Below are 22,664 nucleotides of genomic sequence, written 5' to 3'. Positions count from 1 at the left end.
GCAAGCTTTGTTTCACATCGGTTTTCTTTGAAGCTGTGATATCACTCCGGTCGAGCCGACCCATTCGTGTCGAAGGATGGCTCTCCCACACTTGTCAATGTTTAGTAACTTCTATCGCTATAAAACCTTCTTATTTTAATACAAACTTACCAAGTGTATCTTATACACAGCACGTAGAATGAATATTAAACAGAAACTTATAAATGGAACAATAATTTCCCAAAAAAATATGGAGACAAATGTAGTACAAATGATTTAGGTTCCTTGAATAGTTGCCAAGTATTCAGACATTACAACTTAGGTCCTCGTTTGGAACCAAGTAGGTCAATGACCCAGGTCAAATATTTGCCACGACACTTAATGGAAAATTGAAAATCCTTGGAGTTTGACTTTACAGTTGACATCGTTTCTATAACTGATTGCTTCGTCGATTTAGTGAAGTTGGCAATACGTTCGGCATTTTATTTCCGTTTGAAGAACGAATTCTGGCAGACTGCAAAATCCAGAAATTTTATGGTCATCTTTCTAAGTAAATCATGTCTATATCGGAACCAAATATTGTGGTATACTACTGAAATAGATAATCAAAACAAGTATTGGCGAAGAATGTATTTAGATGTTACATACCTTTCATTGCCAACAAAAAACTGTTAAAGGCTAGTCCTCCACTAGTGTCGGAAAACGTTGTCCGACATGGCATCTAATGTTACCTAACCTAACCAGACTTACTAACCCTCGAAAATTCTTCACCTATCTATTACAAATTACAATATCTATTGAACCTACCAAACACTAACAAATTGTACTCAAGATCTCACCTTTACTCCTATTAAGTCAAGCACCACGGATCGCGTGCTACCTCCTCAAGTGTCACGCCCAAAGCCACGAATCCTCCTGTTCATTCATGTTATGTCGTGTCAATGAACTGGTTATACAAGGTGAAGTGGTAACCTTAATGGTATCAGATTATAGGAACTTAGACATGAAGGGCTGTACTTTGGAAGTAATGGTTTTTCAATATTCACAAATAAGCAATATAATTTTTTTGGGATTTAATCTTCCTCAAAACAATCTATCAAGTCTTGCCTATTTGATATCATCATCTACACTAATAAATGAAAATGGAGAGGAAAATGTATTTGAAACATTGAAATAACCGCTTTTTACTACATGCATAATTATGAATATATACTATACATACACCAAAATATTTACTACAATTTTGTCTGTTTGTTTGTTCTGGTTAAGATAAGGAATTCTATTGTTAAAATGGAAGCTGGAAATAGTATGATACTGCAGTAAACCCATCCAAAGAACACAAAATCAGCTGTTACATTATTGCTTTTTACCGAAGCAAAAAATACTTTGATAAACTCCTTCGCCACTAAAATATTATTAAGGATTACTTCGCACCTTTCTCTTTCGTTCTATAAACGAGGTAATTCTCTTAATAGGTCTCAGTGACCCATTTGAAAAGCTTGCGTGCCGCCGTTATACTGCTATTTACAAAAATAACTCCGTTTTTCTTATTTTTTCATAACAGTTTGTTAGGTTTCGAAATTATATTAAAGAACCATAGTATTATTTTAGTCGGGTATCGATTTTGTGATATGTTAACACTGGTCACATGACCATCGGTATTTTCGAAAAATGTCAGTTGGTGATTTTCGACGGTCAACTCGGCCTATTTGCTCGCGGGCAGCATCGAAGACGGACGTGTTGTATATTGTACCAAGGTAAATAATTATAATCTATTCCAATCAATCTGAGTTTTATTACATTTCAGAAGTGGGATCTACCTGCTTACTGTTAATATTTTCTTAATAATAGTCTTATAATATACTAACTGCTTGTTTAGAATTTTGATTAATAAGCTGATAGAAATAACCTCACCGATATAAATTCGGAATACCCACCGCTTATTTTATTACAGTTTATCAGCAAAAGCTAGTTTCTTGTTTTAGTAAAGTCGAATAGTTACATGTCTACGTTTACAAGTTCCAGAACAACGATGCCACGTGCAAGTGAAACCTCTACGCGCCGGTGTTTGAGAACGCCTACCCGCGAAGAAGTAGAACGGAGTGTGGAGTCCAGTAGGAGAAGTCGCAGCCGCACGCGCCGCGACGAAAACGAGCACCGCAGCCGCAGTCACGTGCGCACCCCGGAACACGAGCACAGGCGTGACAGCGCACGACAACTGGAAGCCGAGTTGGATCACCAGCGTGCCAGACTACGTGTGTTGGAAAGCCAACTGAGCCGGGAGCGCAGCATGCGGCAACAGTCTACCCGTCGATCTGATGTCCAGCATCGAGCGACGAGCGGCGAGAGGTCGCGTGTTGGAGATCGAAGTTTACCTCGAGAACGCAGCCCCACACCGCGGAGTAAAAGGTCAGACAGTCCAATTCTTACTTCTAAGGATATTATGAAGTTTATTAACTCAATTAGTAATATGAAATCTCAATCCCAGCCGCAAACAATGGCATCTCCAATGTCAAGTGCCAGTAATATTAATCACAAAAATATCCTACCCGATTTTGACCCTTCTTCCAAGAGTCAGCGCATAGACATTTGGCTCAAAAAGGTCAACGAGTGTGCCACTGTTTACGGGTGGGATGAAAGAACTATCATCCACTTTGCTATGCAAAAACTACAAGGATTGGCCAAAACGTGGTATGAAAGTTTGAACTCCATCCTATTTAGTTGGGATGAGTGGCAAGGCAAGTTGTTGAGTGCTTTTCCGTTTGAACAAAATTATGGCCAATCCTTGGAAGACATGATTAGGAGAAAGAGCAAATTTAGTGAACCCCTTGAAGTGTATTATTATGAAAAACTGGCTCTCCTGAACCGATGCGATATCGAAGGCAAGCGTGCAGTGGAATGCATTATCCATGGTTTGAGCGACAAGACAATGAAGTCTAGCGCCAATGCGTTACGTTGTACTCAACCTGACCAGCTATTACAATTTGTTATGAGCAATAAGGACCCCTCACAATCTTTAGATCGCAGCAATTTTAAAGGTCAATATGCTTCTACGTCAGAGTCTTTAACCAATAAAAGCTCATTCAGTCGAACGTCTAAAGTTAATAACAACAATTCTCACTATGAACTGTTTTGTTTCAACTGCAAGGAGAAAGGACATCCCTATCTGAAGTGCCCTAAACCGTTGATCCAATGTGCGAAATGCCGTAGGGTTGGTCACAAAACCGAAAATTGCGCTATCAACCTTGGAAACAATAACAAGACTGATAACGTTCAGAAAACAATGTGCATTTTAACATCGTCGCCAAATTCAAAGTTCTTGAAAGATTGTATAATAAATGATATACCGGTGAAATCCTTTGTAGACTTGGGTAGCGAAGTCACGCTTCTTACTCACTCTTTAGCTGCCACCTTAAATCTAAAATACAATAGCCCGCCCTTGCCTTTGAGAGGATTTGGTAATGACATAGTGCACTCCTCGGGAGGTGTGGATGTAGAGTTGAGTGTAGATGGTGTGAGAGGACGCGTGAGGTGTCAGGTAGTCGATGATAGTTTTCTTGACTTACCCTTGTTGATAGGACAGTCGTTCACAGAACAACCCCATGTTATTGTTTACAAAAATGCGCTGGAACTGAAGTTCCTTAACGACAATTATGAGTTTGAATTTCCCAGACTTGATTTCGATGACAATAAACCTGTCACTATAATAGTCCCTTTCGATGTTGACATTTACGGCCCCGCCTTAGTTAAGGCTCACGTAGATACCGTCACAAATGGAGATATTTTGGTAAGTGGTAAGGTTATCGGGAAACCGAATCAACAATTTAGTATTAATGGAGGGGTATATCGAGTTACAAACAGTTTATTTTACATATACATAACACCATTATCAGAGTTTTGCCAATTGCGAGGGGGGCTTACCATAGGACGAGCTACCAAGATCCAGATAGTTAGACAAATATTAAGCACATCAATGAATGCGCCTGTGGACGAAACCAGTACTATTGACGAGAGTCAAGTGAAAATAGGCAGTACGGTCAATGAATCACAGCGGCGACAGTTGATGAGCTTACTCTCTAAGTACAAACATTGTTTTGCCTCAAGTCTGAAGGAATTAGGATGCACGACCATAGCTGAGATGAAAATCGAACTAAATAGTAAACGTCCGGTTGTTTACCGCCCCTATAGATTAGCGCATAAGGAACGCGGACAAGTGAGAGAGATGATAGGTGAGATGTTAGAGTCCGGTATAATAAGGGAATCGGTCTCGGATTTTGCGAGCCCTATTATATTAGTACGTAAAAAGGATGGTGGACAGAGATTGTGTGTTGACTATAGGCTTTTAAATTCCATTACGGTCAAAGAGCGATACCCGATGCCGATTATAGAGGATGAGATTGCTCGTCTTTCCGGCCAGGGTTATTTCATAACGTTAGATCTTTTTTCAGGGTACTACCAGGTCCCTATTTCTGAATGTTCCAAATCGTTTACGTCGTTTGTAACCCCGGATGGCCAATATGAATTTAATCGTATGCCATTCGGGTTGGCAAATGCACCAGCTGTTTTTCAGCGCATGATGAATAGAGTTCTAGGGTCTGCTAGGTTTACCGAGGCTATGGTCTACATCGATGATGTCTTAATCTACGGGAAAAGTGTGGAAGAATGTTTGGAACGGTTTGAGAGAGTGATACAGCTAATAGAGAAGGCAAATTTATCCCTTAACTTGGCGAAGTGCGAATTTCTCCAGGACAAAATTATTTATTTAGGATATGAAATAAGCACCGCTGGTGTTCGGCCCGGTGATAAGAAAGTTCAGTCTGTCATAGATTTTCCTTGCCCCACTAATGCACATGCAGTTCGCCAATTTCTCGGATTAGTAGGGTACTTCAGAAAATTCATCAGTAATTTCGCGTCCGTAGCACACCCTTTGAATAAATTACTTAGAAAGGGTGTTGAATGGGTCTGGTCCAAGAATCAGGACGAGGCTTTTAGGGCACTTAAAGGTATCCTAGTCGACAGACCGATTCTGGCGATTTACGATTCAGCTGCAGATACAGAATTACACACCGACGCAAGCAGAATAGGAATAGGTGGGATATTACTTCAGCGTACAGGCGCTTCTGACCCTTTCAGGCCTGTAGCATTTTACAGTAGGCAAACTTCTCCGGAAGAGAAAAATTTCCACGCCTTTGAGCTTGAGACACTGGCAGTGGTATGTTCTCTTAAGAAATTTCGGGTTTACCTATTAGGCCAAAACTTTAAGATAGTTACAGACTGTAGCGCTTTGCGTTCAACGTTCTCAAAACGTGATATGATCCCACGTATAGCTCGTTGGTGGCTACTGTTACAGGAATTTCAATGTACAGTAGAATACCGAGCTGGTACCAAAATGGCACATGTAGATGCCCTGTCGCGGAATCCGGGCAATTTGATTGGTGACACAGACGAGTTTGAGCAATATCCATGTGTTATGCAGATTAGTAGCGATGACTGGCTTCATACATTGCAGATAGGAGATTCGGAACTCCGACGAACACGGGATATACTTACTAGCGATATAGACGCTGACAGTTTAAAACATATAAAAGAAAACTTTTTGATTAAGGACAATAGATTGTATAAATGTTTGAATGGCGATAAAAATAATTTACGCTGGGTAGTACCAAAGGGTGCAAGGTGGCAACTTTGCCGCATGAACCACGATGATATCGGGCATTTTGGTGTAGAAAAGACATTAGAACGCATTAAGAAAACTTATTGGTTCCCCAAGATGTCTCGTTTCATTAAGAAGTATGTTCAGGCATGTCTCGAATGCGCCTACTCAAAGAAAACTACAGTTGCTGAGGGCCATCTGCACCCCATCACAAAAGTAGAAGTGCCTTTCCATACGCTCCATGTTGACCACCTTGGACCCTTTGTTCGTTCGAAATCCGGGAATTCCTACTTATTAGTGATAGTGGACGCCTTTACCAAATTTGTTCTTGTTAAACCGGTGCGAAACACTAAAACACAAACAGCCGTTAAAGTTTTTGAAGATATTTTCTGTACATTTAGAATACCCGATCGTGTGATTAGTGATCGAGGTACCTGCTTTACGTCCCATGCATTTAAGCGTTATTGCATAGATAGAGGCATTAGGCATATTTTGAATGCGGTTGCTAGCCCGAGAGCCAACGGTCAGGTAGAACGGTACAACCGAACAGTACTGAATTCCCTGACCGCCCAAAATCTAAACTTTGATGAGAGGAATTGGGATGATAAGGTAGGCAAGGTACAATGGGGAATGAATAATACTCGCCAAAAGACGACAGGCAGAACGCCGGCAGAAGTCATGTTCGGATTGAAAATGAACTCGGAAATCAGACCTATGCTTAATGAACTAGTCCGAGAAAGTAACGAAGAATTAGACACAGAACTATTGAGAGAATCTGTCAAGGATAGGATTGATACCGAACAAGAAAAACAGAAATCCACTCATGACGAAAACCGGCGCCCTGCGCGTGTTTACGGAGAGGGTGATCTTGTAAAGATTACAAGAACTTCTTTTGCAAATGATGGCAAAAGCAAGAAACTGATTCCCCCTTATGTCGGACCTTACCGCGTAATAGAAGTTCTAGGTAACGACCGCTATAGACTGGCTGCAATACCCGGTCTGAGCAGTACCAAAAATAAACGCAAGACCACTATAGCTGCTGATCGCATGTTGCCATGGGTTCATGTAGCCGCCTTAGATGTCAATAAGGATAGTGATAACGATGATACTAGTAGTTTTGACGACGAGGAAATAGATGAATGAAATATTTGTGATTTATAAACACGGTATTATTAAATGAATTCATATAGTAATTTATACACTTGATTAGTAGGTATTTTTGGATATTTTATTGATTTTGTTTATGTGTCCGTTGAGATATTATATTTATATTTTATTTACAATTGTTAAAATCTATATATACAATGTACATTAAGTATAAAATAATTACGTTATTGTTTGGATAAATACAAAATACTGAAGACTAATTTGTAACTTCAATGATATTTATGTGATACCGTTATGTTATGATTGGAAATGAAATAAATTGTGTTATTTTAAGTTATTCGTTTTGTCGTTTGTGAGAAGGAGGGCTTACTGCTTCCGTGACCTGAGTATGATTTTATATGTATGTATTTATTGTTTGTGAGAAGGAGGGTTCACAAACACAGGCACCTCGGTATGTGAGAAGGAGGGCTCACTGCTTCCGTGACCTGATGATGATTTTATATGTATGTATTTATTGTTTGTGAGAAGGAGGGTTCACAAACACAGGCACCTCGGTATGTGAGAAGGAGGGCTCACTGCTTCCGTGACCTGATGATGATTTTATATGTATGTATTTATTGTTTGTGAGAAGGAGGGTTCACAAACACAGGCACCTCGGTATGTGAGAAGGAGGGCTCACTGCTTCCGTGACCTGAGTATGATTTTATATGTATGTATTTATTGTTTGTGAGAAGGAGGGTTCACAAACACAGGCACCTCGGTATGTGAGAAGGAGGGCTCACTGCTTCCGTGACCTGATGATGATTTTATATGTACATATTTATTTATCGTTTGTGAGAAGGATGGTTCTCAAACACAGGCACCTCGGTATGTGAGAAGGAGGGCTCACTGCTTCCGTGACCTGATGATGATTTTATATGTATGTATTTATTGTTTGTGAGAAGGAGGGTTCACAAACACAGGCACCTCGGTATGTGAGAAGGAGGGCTCACTGCTTCCGTGACCTGAGTATGATTTTATATGTATGTATTTATTGTTTGTGAGAAGGAGGGTTCACAAACACAGGCACCTCGGTATGTGAGAAGGAGGGCTCACTGCTTCCGTGACCTGATGATGATTTTATATGTATGTATTTATTGTTTGTGAGAAGGAGGGTTCACAAACACAGGCACCTCGGTATGTGAGAAGGAGGGCTCACTGCTTCCGTGACCTGAGTATGATTTTATATGTATGTATTTATTGTTTGTGAGAAGGAGGGTTCACAAACACAGGCACCTCGGTATGTGAGAAGGAGGGCTCACTGCTTCCGTGACCTGATGATGATTTTTTATGTATGTATTTATTGTTTGTGAGAAGGATGGTTCACAAACACAGGCACCTCGGTATGTGAGAAGGAGGGCTCACTGCTTCCGTGACCTGATGATGATTGTATATGTATTTATTTATCGTTTATGAGAAGGATGGTTCACAAACACAAGCACCTCGGTATGTGAGAAGGAGGGCTCACTGCTTCCGTGATCTGATGATGATTGTATATGTATTTATTTATCGTTTGTGAGAAGGATGGCTCACTAGTTAAGTTACTTTAATACGATGTTATTTAATGTTCAATGTTTTGAGAAAGAGTTTAAGTGGATTGTAATTTATTCAATTATTTTTTTTTTCCTATTTGTTTGTTTGTAAGAACCTTGAGTTGATGATAATTATATTTTGATGTTAATGTGCAATGAATTGTGAGTCCGAATTCGATGCTAGCCGAGTGTTAGGTTATACAGAGCAGTTACTTCGTCTGCGTGCATGGGGACATGCACGACGTCAGGATGGTCGAGTGTTAGGTTTCGAAATTATATTAAAGAACCATAGTATTATTTTTAGTCGGGTATCGATTTTGTGATATGTCAACACGGGTCACATGACCATCGGTATTTTCGAAAAATGTCAGTTGGGGATTTTCGACGGTCAACTCGGCCTATTTGCTCGCGGGCAGCATCGAAGACGGACGTGTTGCATAGTGTACCAAGGTAAATAATTATAATCTATTCCAATCAATCTGAGTTTTATTACAAGTTAATGTTCGTTCGGTACATATCAGATCTTTTTGTTAAGGGTTCTGATTTGGTTGTATTATAAACACGCACAGATTGTTGGTTCAGATAACATGGGGTTCGATTCGAAAAATACGAAGTCAATTTGTGACAAACTCCATCAATTATGGAATAATTTAAAAGTTACTGGGTTTATTTCTTTTTGTACGCAAACAACTGTGTTGTGTATGAAAATAGCTGTGAAATATTCACACAAATATTATAAATGTGAAAGTTTGTTTGTTTGGATGTTTTTCCCTCTATCACGCTGACACTACTGATCAGATTGTAATAAAATTTGGTATACAGACATATCCCACACAAACGCGGGCGAAGCTGCTAACAGAAGCCAGTAGAAAATAATTATGATTTTATTTGAAACTAAGTAATTTGATTTAGTTAAGCTATTAATTTAATAAGTGTTATGAAGTGCACTTTTGGACATCACTATTCATCATCATTAACATATTCTATTGAATAATCCATCAAAATATGCAATGAAAACTTCCGTTTCCAATATTCGCGTGTCGTATCTCATTTAATAGGAATGTTGTTAATTCCTGTCCATTTAATCCGACTTATAGTTTGCATCACGCAACATTGCTCGCGAAAAGTCGCAGGCGTTTGCCAGACAGTGATTATATTATTTTTATCTCCGTACCTCTTCACGCGTTGTTTCATATTGTTGATGTTAAGATGCTTGATGTTAATTATTGCAGTCTTAATTAACGTCGATGCGTTGAATTTATTATCTGTAGAATTACTGTTATTGTTTTGAAGAACTGACTTGTGAGATGAGTGTTCGTGAGTGCGAATAGTGAGACCGAGTGGGGGAAGTATTATAGTTTTTCCTTTTAAGTGTAGGAGGTTTATTACAAAAGAACAATTGTTTGTTCTTGCTTTACAAAAACACAAAACGTTTTTGGCAAACAGTCCTGACCTGGATTAACACATTCTTTTTAGCCTAGTTAAGCGGGCGAAACCACTGGCGTAGTGCCCGTTAACAAATAAACGCTTTGTCACCAGACTTCGTTTTAGAAAATTTGCGTTCTCGCAGAATTTCCAAAATTCTCTGAATATTCGTAGATTTGCTGTTCTCGCTTTTCGGATAGAATATGACTTCTGGTGTAGAATGAATAATGTTGTTATTGAAGAACTCTTGTTTCTATGCCATGAACCAAGACTATGAGATCTAGACTATCATGAAACACAATTAGATTTTGTAAACGTCTGTCATGAGAGAAGATGTTTTAGAATAGAATAGTTTTATTGTGAAAACCTGAAAGGTCTTAAAATATATATAACGTTAGAGGCAGCAATCTTCTTAATAAAAGTATAATCAATGAAATACTACAATGGGGGATCAGTACAACCACGATCTCAGCTTTATTAAATAAAAGATTAATATAAAATTATTATCACTTAGAGACACCATGATTATAATATCGTCATACTTTCCTAAAAGATGATCATAATATGAAGGATGGAGGTTTGACATAATAATGATATTAACGGTTGAGGAGGAGGTACCATAAAGAGTGTAATCTCACGTAGGGCGATAAAACCTTCCTAGAGGATTCTGACACGTGTAGAATGTAGGACCCTTGTTATTGAGTCATCGGTTCATCTAAGGACAGCGTAGCTATAAATACCTACGTCTTTCTAAAATCATTTTGCTGTAGCCAACTAATAGTTACTTATTATCTCTGAACATACTGAGATATCAGTTCAATCCCAAAGAGGTAATAACTGATAGTTGATTACTATACCGACCAAAAAATGCACAATTTGGCTGTTGTACATATATGTATACTTTAGCAAATTGTTCTTAAGTACTGGTACATTTTTGGTTTTACTTGATACTTATGTATTTTTTCAGTACATATCTCTATAATGTTAAGAGTAAGTAGATTAGGTACCGGAACAGTTGAGACCGTCAGATAATATCAGGTGATATTTACATGTACTAATAAACCAATACCTTGTAACAGATAAGATAAATAATATCAGACACCCAGTGCAGATACTTACATAGTATAAAGTGCCGATTTAAATAAATCAATCTCATTGTCATTCTAATCTGATAACACATATGAAGTATTTATTTCTTCAAACAGATACATCTCATAATGTTAATTCAATTATTAACACGAAAATTACAATAAATGGAATAGAGTTATTGTACCTAGTACATAAGGAGAGACAAAATCAGAACATTTTCATAAAAACTTTAAAAGACGAACTTTACGAAACATGAACCCCTGAATTTGGTTCCTAAATCAGGAACATCGATTTACATTACATAGTATGTATTTTATTGTTTATCGCAGTAATACTACTGCGATAAACAATAAAATAGTATATATATAATGTAATACTACTGCAGAGTGAATTTTAACCAATGACAAATTATTTCTTCAAGTTCATCAACAGAGCAACTCAAACCAACTTCACCCAAGACAGGTGCAAAGTCGGGAAAACAGGTGCAAAGTCAAATTGTACACAAAACTTAAGCAATTCTCATTGAATTTTGAAAGCCCAAAACGGCTGTAACCATATTTCTGGCTACATAATAGAGCTTTCCTGAGGGAATTTTGGCAAACGAAGTAACGACAAGCCGCTCCAACTACATTAACATAACATTACTTCATAACCTACTTTATAAAAACGTAAATAGCTTGGAACACAGCCCGTCGACTACTTAAACAACACTTGAATTTTTATATTTAGTTTTTGCGTGAAATCAGGGATTTTGAGTCATTTGTTTAGTTCGACTCTGCGTAATCTATTAGGTTAATTAGTGCAACGTAACGCCTTTTATCCCTGAAGGGTTAGGCAGAGGTGCACATGTACACCCACTTTTCATCATTTGTATTATAAGTCCCATGTATGGTAAAATTCCAGACGCCGTGCTACTACTGAGAAATTTACGAAAAACCGTAAAAGGCCCTGCAATACAGGTTAATCATAACAACATAACATTACACAACCAAAGAGGAATGTAAACATTCTTCTATCTTTCTCTTGGCCTTTTCCTATTTAGTTTTAAGGTCGGCACTGAGCCTTAAGCAGATTTGGCTGACTCAGTATTTAACATGGAACAACTGCTACCCTACATTACATTTAGAAGGGCGTAGCAAATAAGCAGTGGGGCCCATAATAATAGTCATAGTCACTTTCATTAAGTTCATTCGATTAGAGCTTCGATAGTTCTCTTATCGGGAGCAAGCCTACAAACGATAATATTTCCAGTTCATTTTGAGGTCGTGTTAAATAAAAGCTCTTTAGCACTATTATTTTTAAGGCTTCCTTTAAACGATACTCTAGAGACTGATAGTGAGGGTCTAATGACTAGGTTTTGGTACCAAACCGCTATCAGTACCGACTACCGACTTAACTGCTCATATCAATGTGAACCTATCTTTATTATTACTACTTAATGGTTTTCACATTATTACGTAATTTGGTTGTCTAAGGACACGTACCTACATTTAAATGTGCTATAAATGATCATTTTCCAATGTAACTAATATTTTTTTAAAGCTTCTTTGCAACTTGTAGTCGTATATCATCTTTCAAAGCAACGCGTTACATACATATTCCTTGTGTTTATAAACACACCCACGTATAAGCCAATACTATATACAAATACATAAAAAAAGTATAAAAAAATCATTCACATGCAAGACATAAAAATAAGCAAATACAACAATAGTATCCAGTTTAGACTAGATACTAGTCTTACAGCTGGTCTTCAAAGAACATCTGGCGAAATAGATCGGTCTGGCAATGCGCGCATTGTCACGCACGCGCCAGATCTATGTAGACATCCTGACTAGACATCGAACATCGGTAGTACATTCGAGTGATTAAATCACGTAGGTAGTATATGGGATTCTTTAGTGACTTTCCTAAGAGTATTGGATGAAATGGTGTTGGAAAAACGCAAGAAAGAAGGGTGAACAATTAGATCAACTGGCAGAAACTTCTGCTGAACAGCAGTTTTCCAAAAAGGGATAAGTTGTGTTGTTAGGCTTAGAAGGGCCTCTGCCCATGAAAACATTGATTATTTTCTAATATTTAACTTTCATCTTTGTCCGTTGTTAGAGCCCCACCATGAAAACAAACAAAAACAATTAATTTTACCACTTTTCGTTAACAAAATTAAGAACATAGAGCTTCATAATTCCACCCTATCCCCTATAAACACATCAAAACAAAATAAACCTCAACATGAACTAAATAAAGCCTATTATTGCATTCGTAGCATTCTAATGCAAATGTCCTTTGGTGGTTCGATACGGCGTGAATATTAGAACGGTTGGAGTTTATTATTTTAATTAAGCTCTGTGTCAGCGCAGTACAAAACGTTTGTGGTTCCGTTGCGCGTTGCTCCGGATACAGTAAATAATGTACACACACCAGCTTTATAATTGCAGTAGGAAATGCAAAAATGATTTCTGCAGTGCTTTTTGAATGAAAAAATATTTTCAATTAAATGTCAAGGATAGATAGAGAGTAAGGGTAGTGACAAGAGTATAAACTAAATATAAATACTATAAACAATTTCCTTGGCTAATATAGTACCTATGAATAGTTAATGATTGTTTTGCTACAACCCTCACTTGTGATGTGTGGGGCGTGGTATTCAACGGTATGCAGGCTCACTTTCCCACGGTTGCAAGTTGTTTGATATTTTTATAAGTATTTATAAAACAAAAATAAACCATGAAAATCATTGGAAAAGTACAATTTCAGTGTACAATAATACTTCAAGGTGAAGGAAGTTCTGCTAAAGAAAAATCAACTACATCGGTCAAGAAAAATCGTATGAGTAACCAAGTATGTATGTAAAGTATATAGAAAGATTTTTCTATGAGGGATTTTTTGATATTGGATATCTCATAGACAGCACACGATAATAAGTTTACCTGGTATAATTTAGTAACATGGAAAAAAATTGTGCACTGTAGCTACATTCCACTACAACGTCGAAGCATTTCAGGCGTGATATTTTCAAAGAAAATGAGTTGCCCTAGTAAATAATTTTCGTAAAAGACGTTGTAAATGGTGTTAAGTGTGGTGGTTGGTATAAATATTCATGGAACGTCGCCCGCTATCAGGCGCCTGGTGGCTGCCAGAGAATTACATACTTTGCGCCTGATTGAGATGGAATGGATGCAACGCTGCAAGCATAAAGTTCCGATAGACGATATTATTATACGATGCCAGATGTTTGTGCTTCTGGTTTGGTTATATTAACATTTAATTCATAATATCTAATTGCAACTACATTCTTTTTTCCACTACAGAGATTTCTTTTTACTTCCTACTAACCAAAATGTGTTGTTAACCACAGAAAAAAACAAGCAAAAGTCATTATATTTATAAAGAAAACGATACTCCGTACATAATCCTCTTTGAAAAGCAGATTAAACTGTTTCATAGCGGTTTATAAAGGGGATATATGAAGTATAACATGAAAATGTACTTCAGAAGTCCGTGTGAAGAGGAAATCTTCCCGTATTATGTAAAAGGGTTTGGTCGTAATCAAGCTATTTTATTGTTACTCCACACGACATATTATAATATGGGTTTTATGACGTCGAAATAAAAAGCACGGGTCGTTGGTCTCTTGTTAGTACGGCTACTTAATTTATTTTCGTTTTATACAAAATTATTTAAGGACTGAAACGATTGAAAATGTAGCAGCTCGACAGTCGCCGTGTCATGTGTCGCGGAATGCTGCTCATGAATGCCTTTAGCATGGCTTGAAATTAGTCGGATTCCTCATCAAACAATTGCGTGAGTTAGCCAAAAAACATAATATGTAATGCTAATAATCTCACAAAAGTTAATTAAAAATATGTGTTGTTGTCGAGTTGGATTAAGAACATTTTACTTTTTCTACAAGATGTATTTTGAGACAATGATTATTCTGTATTCTCAAGAGCATAGAATTTAATTGTACATTACAGGAGTGATAAGTATATACGTTATTGTGTAGCATTACACTCTTTAACAAAACTAGAGCACACTCTCAAAAAAATCAGTCAATACCAACAAATAAACTACAAGCAAGTCTTATCAATAACAACACTTATTTAGTATGCTAACCAGGGCCTATTAAACCATAACTACGTTTTTAAAAACGCCACAAGTTCTTAATTTCGTCATAAAAACTGGCAGTAACTGTGTATCGTTAAAACAAACAGGCGGGAACATTAATGCGACGTTAACGGCACCTCTTCCTATACCATTAAAAAGGGATAACATGACGATCGTTACGAGACCCATGTGTCATGTCACAACAAGCTGAAATGTAGAACAGAAGGCCCACAATAGACAAACTGAGTTAAAATGTATGTTTCTGGTACTACTTTGTCTGCAAGATTGTGTAATTTTTTGTGCAAAAGTTGTCATCAGAAGCACGTATGTATAAAAGTAGTTTGTACATTCTTTAAATTATACCAATCGAAATGAGACTTCTATTTTGAAATCGATTAAATTGTCATTTCCTTCTTCCCTGAGCCCATTCCATAACGAGATAATCCACTATGAATATGTCAGAGTATAAAAAATACTGTGAAAAAAATCACATAAGCACTGTATACTTTCTGTGATTATCTACTCCGTGGAACATCTCCCATGAAATGCTGGCTGAAACTCGTGGAATGTTTATGTTTGTAAAAGAACTACTATGAGGGAGTTTATAGCTTAATTATATGCCAAACTAGATGATGTTCTAGTCTTGTGGCGGAGTTCTCGGTAAAATTAATGAAGAGTTCAAATATTTGGTTAATTAAGTGAATTAGACCTATAGCCAACTAAGAATTTATAACAAATCTTCAACTTCCCAACAAGCTTGAGTCTCATCAGAGAACCAATTAAAATTTTAAAACAGATATAGATACAGAATGTACTGCGGACAAAGAGATACTTCAAACCAGTCTCAATAACCCTTTAAAACTCTTCCATTTTAATAAATATAAAATCTACGAAGAGTACTAAAAACCCTTGCTCTGAAGTTAGGCACAGTAAGTACAAGAGATGCAAATAGCACCGAAGATAGAGTGCGATAGAGACAGCAATAGACTTGTAGCGTACTTCAGACCGTACTAGATTACGAGTTATAATAATATCTGGCAAATAAAACGATAAGAAAGTTTTTTCATCAATTGTTTGGTCACAACTTTGTCTTTCTGTAATAACAGCTAATATTTATTTCTAGTTCAGTTATGGACGATTTCTTTGCTAAAGGAAATGGAAGAAATAGGTATATTGCGTTTTCCGTCCAATTCGAGTTTTTCGGACACAGATTTAGGGTTATTATTGCGGTCGTAAATTAAGCTGTACATGTTTTATGGAACAAATAATGTTTATGTGATGCTATACTTGTGGAAAGTGGCTTTAATTTATGACAAAAACAATGTATTATGATTCTAAAGTATGCATAAATACATCAATGAAATTAAAGTAAATAATTAAAGTCGAGTAGCTTCTTCCGTCATAGTTTAGGTAATCCTTTTTAAAGTCCTATTTCAATTAGGCTCCACCCAATTCCAGCTTTACAGTACTTAAAGTAACCCTCCTGAGGTGGGTTAACCAGTTACCGATTCCAACGCCTGTTGCTAACCCTCAAGCAACGTTTCACATAAACGCAAGTGTGGTCTTACGCGTCACGGTACGCTGTTTCAATTGACTAAACCACAACTAAGGGCTCGGTTTACTACACTTATGAAGTCTACATGGTATAGTAATTAATTTTGAACCGTATTTCGTAAGCACTAGGTTGTTATTTTCAGTAATTAATTAGACTAGCAACAGTTCAGTCTGTTATAGGGCGATAAACTTAATTAGATTACAATGGGCCTAATAATAATCTAACTAGCTAAATATAGGTATATTGTAATTACATCTCTTTACAACCTCGAGGATTAACAGTAGAGGCGTGTCTACTTGTTAATCAAAATTATCAATATGAATTCTTTATTTGTTGTGAAAATAAATAAAAATGTATTTGTCCACAATATTTATAACATTAATAAACGATTAAATACTCGATCTTAATTTTCGCACTACGCATTGACCGCGTCTAACATTTGTACACTTGAATTAAGATTAGATCACGGCTTCCCTTAAAAAGTATTTTATGTCTTAAGTTCATAAAAACACAGTTACACCCTAATTAGTTTCCAACAACATATAAACACAGTTTCGTATATTAATTGGATCACGTCTCTCAATTAATAGTTTTGTAACTACATGTAACAACGGTATTTAATAGTAAGGTTCTTAGTACGTGTAGTTAGAAAATCAATCGGTTAATTACCTCAACGTAAATTAAAGACGTAAATTAACTACTTGCTCATCGGCATAGCTCTATAGGAATAATAAACTTAATACACAAAACTAACTATTAAATTCATAAAATACATGAAGAAGAAATTAAGTTTGATTCGTTTCAAATCCGAATAACAGAAAACCATCAAATACGAAACTGCACGGTTGGTACGGAGGCTGGACAACCGGCTGCCGCACAATGTTTTGCGGGTTCGATTCTTGGACGGAACAACTGTATGTGTGATCCACAAATTGTTGCTCCGGGTCTGAGTGTTATGTCTATTTGGACTTGTTTGTTTGTAAACCCACCCACGATACAGGAGAAAGTCTGAGTGTAGGGTAAAGAAAAAAAATCATTTCAAGAAATCTTTTTGCTATTACATAAGATATGTCAGCCATTTGAATCGATATCAATAAAAAAACAAAAACTGTCGTCGTACAGAAAACAAACACGTAACTTTTTAACGTATTTTTTTCCAATTAACACAAACTTAGTTCCAGACTTCGTTCACCTAGCCACTAACTTCCAATCTAACTGCCACTCAACACGGATTAAAAGATTGGCGTCCAACTAAAACTTGAAAAGACAAAAGCAACTTTAAATCACGTAGTTTTAAAGTTGGGTTTCCGTTCCGATATTGAGTTTGAATGGTAACAGAGAATTCTTTTGTAACTATCTTCTGAAGACAAATAGATTAAGGAAATCTATGGACGGTCTGTCTCTCTGAAAATAATAATTTCTACTTATTGATTTAACGTGTATTTGTAAAAGTATTTGTGACTACAAGAGTCGTTCACAATCAATAAATATTTTTTATTAATAAAAATGAGATAGGATTCAAAGCGTAAACTAATAAACTTAGTAAACAACAGAGACGAAATATATTTTGATATTGTTTTTTACCTTTCTATTACCTAAGTACCTTCCTATTACTTCAGTACTACCATTTACATATAAGTCAAAATATGTTCTCTATTGCAAGAACAAGGTTGGTACTTCCATGAATTCTTCTAGAAGTACACACATAAAAGTGCACGTGATGGTCGTAAACCCATCTCAAAGATTTTCCCGATACTTACAGCTGAAACACGTGGAGTGCCACATAACGAAGTGGATTAAAGTTAAAATAGTTTAGACTTTACCGGTACCTGGCTAGTAAATCTCGAGAGAGCATTACTGGAAGCAGTAAAAAGCTGGTGTTTCTTTTGGAGCATAGTGTGCATCCATCGGTATTTGGAATGAAAAAGAAATTATTCGTACTTGAATGCAATTCTGTAAAAAATGCAATCGTACCTTAGATACAGTTTACAAACACATTGCTTATTTGGAATCCCAATTTTCTTTAATTACAGTTGAAAACAGACCTGATTAAATACATTGGAAGCAATCGATTTGAATATAGCTCAATTGTATTTAAGACACAAACTCGAATTCCATTTTACAGATTTCCGCAATATAACATGCTAAGGGCTATTTGACATTATTAATACAGATTTTACTTTAGAACTCCACACGTTTGACATCATATACCCACATAGCACTACATACACCAATAGCGTAAATACATTATTTATGAATTTCACCCTTAAAAGAACAACAAAGCTAAACGAAAGTATCAACATAAGTCATTGACCTGCGTTTGTTTTGCTTATAAATAAAGCAGTCTGAGTAAGCAGATCCGAATAGATACTATTGCTATGTAGGCAATTGGTAAAGGAAACTCGATACTAGTCCATTAAATGGTGGTACCTAGTGGTATCGGAGAAGAATGATAAATATTTTATTTCTTTCCCCTTGTAAGTTATAAGGGGTAAACAGGGTGATCTAGACTTTGAGGTTAGTATTTGAAGTTTTTATGGCCATAGTTAAGCTAAATATGACGTAATATTCCACTTGATGTTTTTTTAAAAGACAAATTAGGTATATTGCAAGTACATATAATAAGTTGGACGAGTAAAGGAATTTGATTCCCGGGGATTAAAAAAGCGTGAACATGATGTTATAGACAAATGTCTATGATACAAACAATGAGTTATATGTTTTTTCTTAATTAAATTAGTTAAGGTTCAGTAACACTTTCCCTGGTATTAAAAAACCACGACCTTGTTTTCGGTCGCTTTTGCGTGACAAGAAAACCCATCTCGGCATTCCAATGACATTTTCTAGGTTACATTAAGATTCCTGTGGAAATTCGGAATTAGTTTTTGTTTATCCTCACTTGAAATTGGGATAATACAATTCTTGGATGACTATTAGGTCTTTGCATTACATTAAGGTTAGATTTTCCGTGACTGCATCAACAATCATAAATATTATATATTTTATAACAACTTAAATATTACCTCATAAATACAAAATCCCACGATCAAACAAAAGAACCTTTCAAGAAAAAGCGTTACTTTTCTCTGAAGCACTCACAAAAAGCGTTTTATGATTTTAATGAAATGGTTTCTTCAAATCGGAATATAAAACAAGAAATAGCTGATAAAACGGCACATGAAAGGAAATGAACCTCTTATAAAATCAGTTCACTTGATCACAGAAACTCCAGAAAATATTTTTAGCATAAATACAAACGAAGTCTTTGAACGAGACACAGCCAAAATCGCAATAGGAGCAGTAATAGTACTGGGGAAGTTGAGCGAATTTAAATTCATGTTTAAGGTAAAACGTTTAACATACAACCTAAAATTCTGTAACACAAGGAACGAGAATAATAGTATAAAAGTTCTTTGGGAAATTTCGTGCGGAATAATATGGAGGAACAGGGGAAAATTCCGTGTTTAAATGTTTGCGTAGTCAAACCGTATCACTGTCTCTGTTAGTAAAACTGAAGTTGGTACAAGTAGTCAAAGTTTTCCAGAATCAAGACATGTTATAAAAGTGCATTTAGCTTGTAACACTCATATTTTAGTAGGTTTTTTTGAGGGGAGAAAATCATCCATTGACTTTTACCACCTAGGGTGAGGCGAGAGGGAGTGTCATACTCTTTGATTAAAAACCACCCCGTTCCTACTGCTGCTCTTCGAGACGGAACCCCAGTAACCCGCTAGGTGGTCCGCAGCTTCGGATAACTTTTAGTAGGTTAAAAACGCAAATCATTTGATCACCTGTATTTGGCTAAATTTATCTGACGAAAGATTAATAATACATTTATTAATCTTTTTCTATCACTATACCTAGTTACCTAGGTAATATAAAGTAGGTATAATACCATAAAAAATGCTTATGTAATCGACAGTTAGCAACAGTACCCTATCGACACCATAGTGATTACTCATAGAACGCAAATTAGTATTGTCAATCCGATAATGTAGCAACAGCTAGCTGCAAATTATCGCTATTTTTTACATCCACGTAAACAAACAAAAAACTGATTACGTTCACTGTAACTAGAAAATAATTGAGCTGCCTACTGTTTTAGATGATTCGACGTTTCCTAAACACCTTGACCTGAGCTATGTCAGCAGTTTACTCTTATGCAAAAACCACCCTTGCTGCTTACGACATAGAATCGGTATAAGGTCACAGTTGCTAGATGACGTTTGTTCCTCCTTTTTCCAAGTGATAACGAAACAAGCACATATAGAATTATGATTATTCGTGCCCCTACTAACAAATAAGGGTCAAAATGCCTTTTGTCGTACGAAAATGGACAGTGGGGCTTGCGTATTTGGTCTTTATGGGCACTGCATATGCTAATAGATAGGCGAATCTTGCCTGCCAAGCGTGTAAATGTCCGAGACTAAAATCTATGATTGCTGTTGTATCCTATATGACTGTACAGTAACGCTGAAGCAGCATTGTAGGTTTTCTCTTTAAAAGTTTAGTTGTCTAAGAATGAAGAATGTTAGTTCATCGTCGTTGGCTGTTGCTTAAGCAAAGTCAGAACTAAATATTCGACATGCAAGTAATTTGATTCGATAACAAAATAACACAATACATTTCCTTGTAACCACGCCAAAAAACCAGCCAACCTAATAATAATAAAAAAGCATCCCCAAATACTAGCACAGAAAGAAATCTGTCGTGAGAAAATGTGTCAATTCAGAATGATATAAAAACGTTGTAACTCCCCTAACTGAGTGATGACATGCGAGGAGATTCCATTCTCCGACACACGAAGGCCTAAATTATGCTCCAACTATGTACCATGATATAACATTACTGTAATACTGGAACTAAGGTGGTTGATACACTCGGTAAAAATATAAATGTGATTTTAATAATGCTAGTATATTGTCAGATGTGCAAATATGTGCTTCATGAATATGTTGTTTTATTTGGAAAGCACAAGTAAAAATTACGTGAATAGGTACTACAAGTTGCCGAAGACGAATTTTTCTTTTATGTTAAATGAGCCGACGTTTGGCCGCTATCTCGCCTGATGGTAAGTGATGATGCAGCCTACGATGAAGCACGTCTGCCCATAAGCAACCTATTCACTCGGGCTTTGAACGTATTGCGAAATAAAAATACTAATATTAGAATATCTAAATAATATGTAAAAGAGTAAAAGTTCCTAATCCACGGCCATGTGCATATCCACTACAATTTAAACGAACTACATTTTAATTGGACTTCTCATTGCAAACGAGATCATGATGCAATAATATCACCTTTCAATTCGTAGGCTTGCACCAAAACTTTCAAAACACCATTACGACGACATTTTGTGACTTTGACACTATTGCACGTAAATCCTTTCATTTGATATTAAAATCTTGCAAAGTTACCATTCTATATAATTAGCATAAATGCTAATCAAATCAAGTGAATAGAAAAGCGGTGAATGTTAGAAACGGGGAGCCACACGATACACGTTGTATTTTCAAGTGGTTAATCCCAAACATTACATAGAAAAGAGAAGCCCTTAAAATCGATTAGTCTTTATCCCATTTGGCTTATAGCTTATTTTACTAAGATATCTAATAGAAATATAGCAGGTCAAACTCCAAATAGATCTGTAATCCTCTTAACACCAACGCCATGTCAAAAAATTGTGGCAAAGTTCGTCTGACGAAGTTCCTAAATGGGCCATTCCGCACACTAGGGACACGCAACAGACTCAAGCAAGCTTAATAAACTAGAACTTTATTCCCAAACCTATAAGTACGTAACTAGATTACCTTGTAGCATTATTACTTGCTGGACTTAGTTGATGTGAGTGAGGAGACTGTTAGGCTTGTTATTTTGGGTTCTGATTTTTCTTCATCAGAACAATCAATCTCTAGATGATTCACGTAGTAGAGCTATGTTTAGGCATGAATGGGCCGGCTCCAGATATAACATAGCCACACAGAAAACTGGCGTCTAAAACGACGCCCAAAGTTTTAAAAGTAGGGGGTACTTTTATTCGTTACTGTTATGTGTGTGTTAAAGAAATTATTGAACAAACAGTGATATCATAAAACTATAGGTAAATCTATAAAGAAAAGATAAGGTTACATAACATTTGTTCTAAAACATGGTTGTCTCCCAAACTTGTTTGACAAAC

General features: G+C 36.5%; 2 protein-coding genes and 1 long non-coding RNA gene across 5 annotated transcripts in view; 1 reads left to right on the top strand and 2 right to left on the bottom strand.

Moving 5' to 3' along the window:
• LOC118280916 (calcium uniporter protein, mitochondrial) overlaps positions 1 to 22,664 on the bottom strand; it is a 174,217-nt gene that overhangs the window by 89,047 nt on the left and 62,506 nt on the right. The window lies entirely within an intron of this gene.
• LOC118280936 (protein javelin) overlaps positions 1 to 22,664 on the top strand; it is a 134,354-nt gene that overhangs the window by 56,405 nt on the left and 55,285 nt on the right. The window lies entirely within an intron of this gene.
• Positions 7,311 to 8,656, bottom strand: LOC126911917 (uncharacterized). Of its 2 annotated transcripts, XR_007706427.1 has the most exons (4): positions 8,221 to 8,656; positions 7,950 to 8,014; positions 7,744 to 7,846; positions 7,311 to 7,533 (listed from the first exon to the last, which is right to left on the bottom strand). It is a non-coding gene; the product is annotated as an uncharacterized LOC126911917 (long non-coding RNA). The 2 variants fall into 2 exon arrangements; XR_007706426.1 differs by lacking the exon at positions 7,311 to 7,533 and having other exon boundaries at positions 7,633 to 7,846.

This window comes from Spodoptera frugiperda, chromosome 20, assembly GCF_023101765.2.
Source record: "Spodoptera frugiperda isolate SF20-4 chromosome 20, AGI-APGP_CSIRO_Sfru_2.0, whole genome shotgun sequence".
Lineage (NCBI taxonomy): Eukaryota > Metazoa > Arthropoda > Insecta > Lepidoptera > Noctuidae > Spodoptera > Spodoptera frugiperda.
Note: the sequence above shows the minus strand (reverse complement) of the source record. Positions and strands in the feature narration are given on the sequence as shown.